The sequence below is a fragment of the Haematobia irritans genome, chromosome 3 (assembly GCF_050003625.1).
Source record: "Haematobia irritans isolate KBUSLIRL chromosome 3, ASM5000362v1, whole genome shotgun sequence".
Taxonomy (NCBI): Eukaryota; Metazoa; Arthropoda; class Insecta; order Diptera; family Muscidae; genus Haematobia; species Haematobia irritans.
Window position 1 is genome coordinate 26,417,844 of NC_134399.1, and position 5,349 is coordinate 26,423,192.

The following is a 5,349-nucleotide window of genomic DNA, read 5'->3' on the forward strand; positions in this document are numbered from 1 at the left end:
TGTCAAAATTTTATTTCTATAGAAAATTTTGTCAAAATTTTTTTCTATAGCAAATTTTGTCAGAATTTTATTTTTGTTGAAAATTTGGCAAAATTTTGTTTCTACAGAAATTTTGTCAAAATTTTATTTCTATAGAAATTTTGTCAAAATTTTATTTCTGTAGAAAATGTTGTCAAAATTTTATTTCTGTAGAAAATTTTGTCAAAATTTTATTTCTATAGAAAATTTTGTCAAAATTTTATTTCTGTAGAAAATGATGTCAAAATTTTATTTCTATAGAAAATTTTGTTAAAATTTTATTTCTATAGCAAATTTTGTCAACATTTTATTTCTATAGAAAATTTTGTAAAAATTTTACTTCTATAGAAAATTTTGTCAAAATTTTATTTCTATAAAAAAATTTGTCAAATTTTATTTCTATAGAAAAGTTTGTCAAAATTTTACTTCTATAGAAAATTTTGTCAAAATTTTATTTTTATAGAAAATTTTGTCAAAATTTTATTTCTATAGAAAATTTAGTCAAATGTTTATTTCTATAGAAAATTTTGTCACAATTTTATTTCTATAGAAAATTTTGTCAAAATTTTATTTCTATAGAAATTTTTTTTGAAAATTTTATTTCTATATTTTGTCAAAATTTTATTTCTAGAGAAAATTTTGCCAAAATTTTATTTCTATAGAAAATTTTGTCAAAATTTTATTTCTATAGAAAATTTTGTCAAAATTTTATTTCTAGAGAAAATTTTGCCAAGATTTTATTTCTATAGAAAATTTTGTCAAAATTTTATTTCTATAGAAAATTTTATCAAAATTTTATTTCTATATAAAATTTTGGCTGGACAAGCGAAAATAAAACAATCATTGCCGTTAAAATTGCTTTTTTTAACATGCCAGGAAGGGCATTCAATATATCATATGTTATACCTTCATGTCCATCTGCGAATTCTTTCTTTTTTCTCTCCAAAAAATTTTCATACTCAAAGTCCTCCGCTTCACTTGCTGCTAGGCCTTGTCGATCCCGAGACTTCAATCTTCAAAAACAGCAGATACTCCATATTTTTGTTGTTATTCCAAGGAACTTTTTGTGGGATATTTCTCCCTTTAATATTATGACCCTCTAGAGGTGGAACATTATTGACCTCCTTTATTTTTCTGTTATAGACTCACATCTAGGGTTGCCAGATGATGGTTGCCGATATCCGGGACATTGCGCCGTACATTCCTGGATCTGTCGGGGCAAACAAAAACAGTCAGATTTTCGAAAATAGTTGTCCATATTTTATCACTTGGAATTTCGTTTGGCAAATTTACATAAACGCCATGTCGTAGTCGCTATTGTCTGCAGACTTTGAAAATCCTAAATAAAGGGTGGTTAAAATTTCAAGGGCCGATGTTGATTTTGAATAAAATATAATCTATTTAGGAAATTATTGTAATTTTATTTTATTATGATATATTGGTATTACTCAATTATGTATGGAACAAAATATCGGCCAAATGGGTGCCGCGACCTCGGTGGCACCAGAGATGGTCTGTATCAAACTTTTTTAGGTTTGCGACTGTCGCAAAGTTGTAAACGTCGTAAACGTCACATACGCGTCGTAAATGTAGAAAAAGTAACAAAAGTCGCAAACTGAAAATACTTTAGTCGCGTCAGCTAGGCAGCGAATACGATGATATCCAAGACGATGGTATGTGCGAAGAAGTTTCAATTCTTAGGAATGTTCACAATTTTCGGTTTTAGTCCCCCAGTTCCCTATTGCCTTTTGCACGAGTACAGGGTAACCGTGGATTTTCTCGTCCTTTCTTAGCTTTAAGTTCAGTCTCCTGTCCAATATAACCCCAAGGTATTTTGCACACTCACCACCGGGAATTTCGATACCACCTAAGAAAATAGGCTTGACCATGGGAAAACTTTCACAAATTTCTGCAGAAACTCACAGCGAATGCTGTCAAACTAAATTAAAAAATGTTCAGGATTTCTTCTATTCAAAATTTGGTTTTCTACAGTAGGTTTACGACTTTTGCGACATACGTATTATACCGTCGCAAATGTATGTCGCAAAAGTCACAGTTTGTGACAGGCCAACCCTGGGTGGCACACCTTCATCCGATGGTCCAAATTTCCGATGACGCTGAGGCATAATGAAGGTTCTATGCCGTTCATGTGTCGAATTATCTCATCCTTTAGCTCTTGAATTGTTGTTGGCTTATCGACATACACGTTTTCTTTCAAATAAACCCAAAGAAAAAAGTCCAACGGTGTCAAATCACATGATCTTGGCGGCCAATTGACATCGCCATTACGTGACATAACACGGCCATTGAATTTGTTGCGCAAAAGAGCCATTGTTTCGTTAGCTGTGTGGCAAGTGGCACCGTCCTGCTGAAACCACATATCGCCCACATCCATATCTTCCAATTCGGGCCATAAAAAGTTCGTTATCATCTCACGATAGCGAACACCATTCACAGTAACTGCCTGGCCGGCCTCATTTTGGAAAAAATACGGCGATGCCGCCAGCCCATAAACCGCACCAAACAGTCACTCTTTGTGGGTGCATTGGTTTTTCGACAATCACTCTTGGATTCTCATTCGCCCAAATGCGACAATTCTGTTTATTGACGAATCCAAAATGATTTTCTTCGAAAATTGATCATCCACTGTTGCCATTTCTTGGAACCATTCTGCCCATTCACGACGTCCATGGTTCAAATTGAGTAAGTCTGAAATAGAGAAATGTCAAATGAAATTCGGAAAAAAAACTTGGCGTTTAGGTGTGGTTCACATTCAACATCGGCCCTTACAGCCTCTGAAGCATTCTCCCAAGATGGCTGCGATGATTTTAGATCAAACGTCGAAATTTTTGGAAAAATTGTTTCTTACAAGTCGGAAGGCGAAATTCATATTTAATTGAATATTATTTTCGGTTGTGGCAAACAAACTTTAGCTCTGAGGTGGCAATGGGAATAAAATCGAACTTTTATATGTTGGCAGGGAATACCGATTTGAATAGAATTGGACACTAAACATGAACTGATAATCAGTTAATTTGTAAAAATACATATTTGCGTATATTTTTTTTTACATTTACTGGTCAAGTGACAACTGAAGTTTCGAAAGACAAAACCAAAAAATTTTTTGAAAGCGATTTAATTTCAAATCGTTTTCTTTTCTAAAAAACGGAAAAAAAATTAAAACATATGCCTTGAGTAATTGAAAATCCGGGATTTTTGGCAAATTTTGTGAAAGATTCGAGACACTTCCTGGAGACGAAATTCCGGGACAATCGAGGCGAATCCCCGCCATCTGGCAAGCCTACTCACATCTTGTAAGGTCTATATTGGTTTAACTCGGATACTTTCATTTCTAACTGCAAATTCTTTATTTTTCTCGGTAAAAATTTTTTGCAAATTTACATACTCAAAGTTCTCCGCTTAATTTGTTGCTAGAACTTGTCGATCGCGCGACTTGAGACTTCAAAAAAAGAATATAGTCCATATTTTTTTTGTCATTCCAAGGAGCTTTTGTGGGTTATTTCTGCCTTTAATATTATTAATAGGGGCCTTCTTGATCTCTTTTAATTTTCTGTTGTAGATGTTGGATGTTCTAAATTGGTATACCTTAGATAAATCTGGTTGCATTGTGTCCATATTGAAAGGTTCTACAAGATCTAAAACTGACTCATTGAAGCCGTGTTTATCTTAAATCTCAACTTACCATCATTCACACTTCTTAGCTTAGGAGAAATCACAAATCTTTCTAGACCTCTTTCCCGCTTGGAAGTTTGTCCGTCACCCTCTCTTGTTTCTGAATGTCGAACGAGCTCTATCGATCGACTGAAAAGCATAGAAACATCTAATTTTTGGTGAAATGATATTACATTTCACAAAATATCAAACCGACTATATCCTTTAATGACTGCTTTTGTCGATAACTTTTTTTCATAATCATAATCTTGTTTATCTCAACCTCATTTTTCCAATTCAAGTATTTTTGCTTATCCTTGTCTGTGGGGTACTCCTCTTCACATAGAATACTTTTTGACGCCGAATGCCGATTTTTGGCCAATTATCGATTTTTGGCCGAATGCCGATTCTTCGGTCGAGCTCTAACTGTCAAATCTGAGGGTCGGTTTATATGGAGGCTATACCTAAACATGGTTCGTTCGGAAGCTAGCGTGATTTCAAAAGACGTACACTGCTAGATCGATTCAGAATTTCACCACAACCCAGAATAAGGTATATGCGGTCGGAGATTAATATTTCCAGATGTTATAAACGGAATTACAAAATTAGTATACCCCCATCCTATGGTTAGGTTAAAGTGGTAGCCCCATTAAGTTTTCGGCTCACTTAGACTATTCAGTCCATTGTGATACTACATTAACTAAAAGTACCTATTACACATGGGCACTTTCATCCTATGGTTGAGTGCATAACATGGCTAATTTTTCTATCCTCAAATGCGACCCATTCCTATACAAGTATGTGAGTTTGTGTGAGTGTTCGGTATTAGTTAACCATTATCGAATTGGACAAAACATATAAAAAAAGCTCATTGCTCAAACAGTTTATGTTCGCATCGAAAGTTGGCAAGCCTGATAATCCACATCAAATGCACCAAAGACTCTATGGAAATTCATTAGCAAATTATACTGTCGACAATTTGCGGCCACGACACAATTTCCTAACGATGATAAAACTTAAAACACGAAGCTTTTGTATTGCTCTGAGAGCAGTGTGTGTGTGTGTGTGTGCAAATGGCAAATATAAACAGAGAATCAAAGAATGCACCACAATAGCATTAGCTGAACTATGTATATGAATGCACATTATTTGCACTACAAGTGCAAAAGCTTATTGCGAGAAAGAGAATGAGAAAAGCTCAAGGCTTTGCTAGCAGGCATAACTGTAGTATGACTAAATGCTCATAGAATGAAATAGAAATCAAAGCAAAGCGAAATGAAATGAAAAACCTTTGGCAAATGCTGCATTTCCTCAAAAATCATGTTGATTCTATGGTCGTCGAATGACGTCATCTAGAAAAAGAGCTTACAAAAATTGGGCAAGTGTTTCAAGATACAAAATACAGATGCACCGCAAATCCTTCTGACAACATATGATTTACATATTTATGCCATGGGACCAATGAGGCAGCGACATTGCAGTTGTCAGGTACTTTACCAAATTGTTGGTTAGATGTATTCCTACCTACAGGTTAACTAGGCCACTTGAATCCAAGGGTAAGAGTCAATCGTTGTGGACTTCTTCCTCTTCAACCCATCGTATCGGTCGTCGATAGGTGTTGCGTCAGCCGTGTTTTGGAGCTGTTGTTCGTTGTGTCCA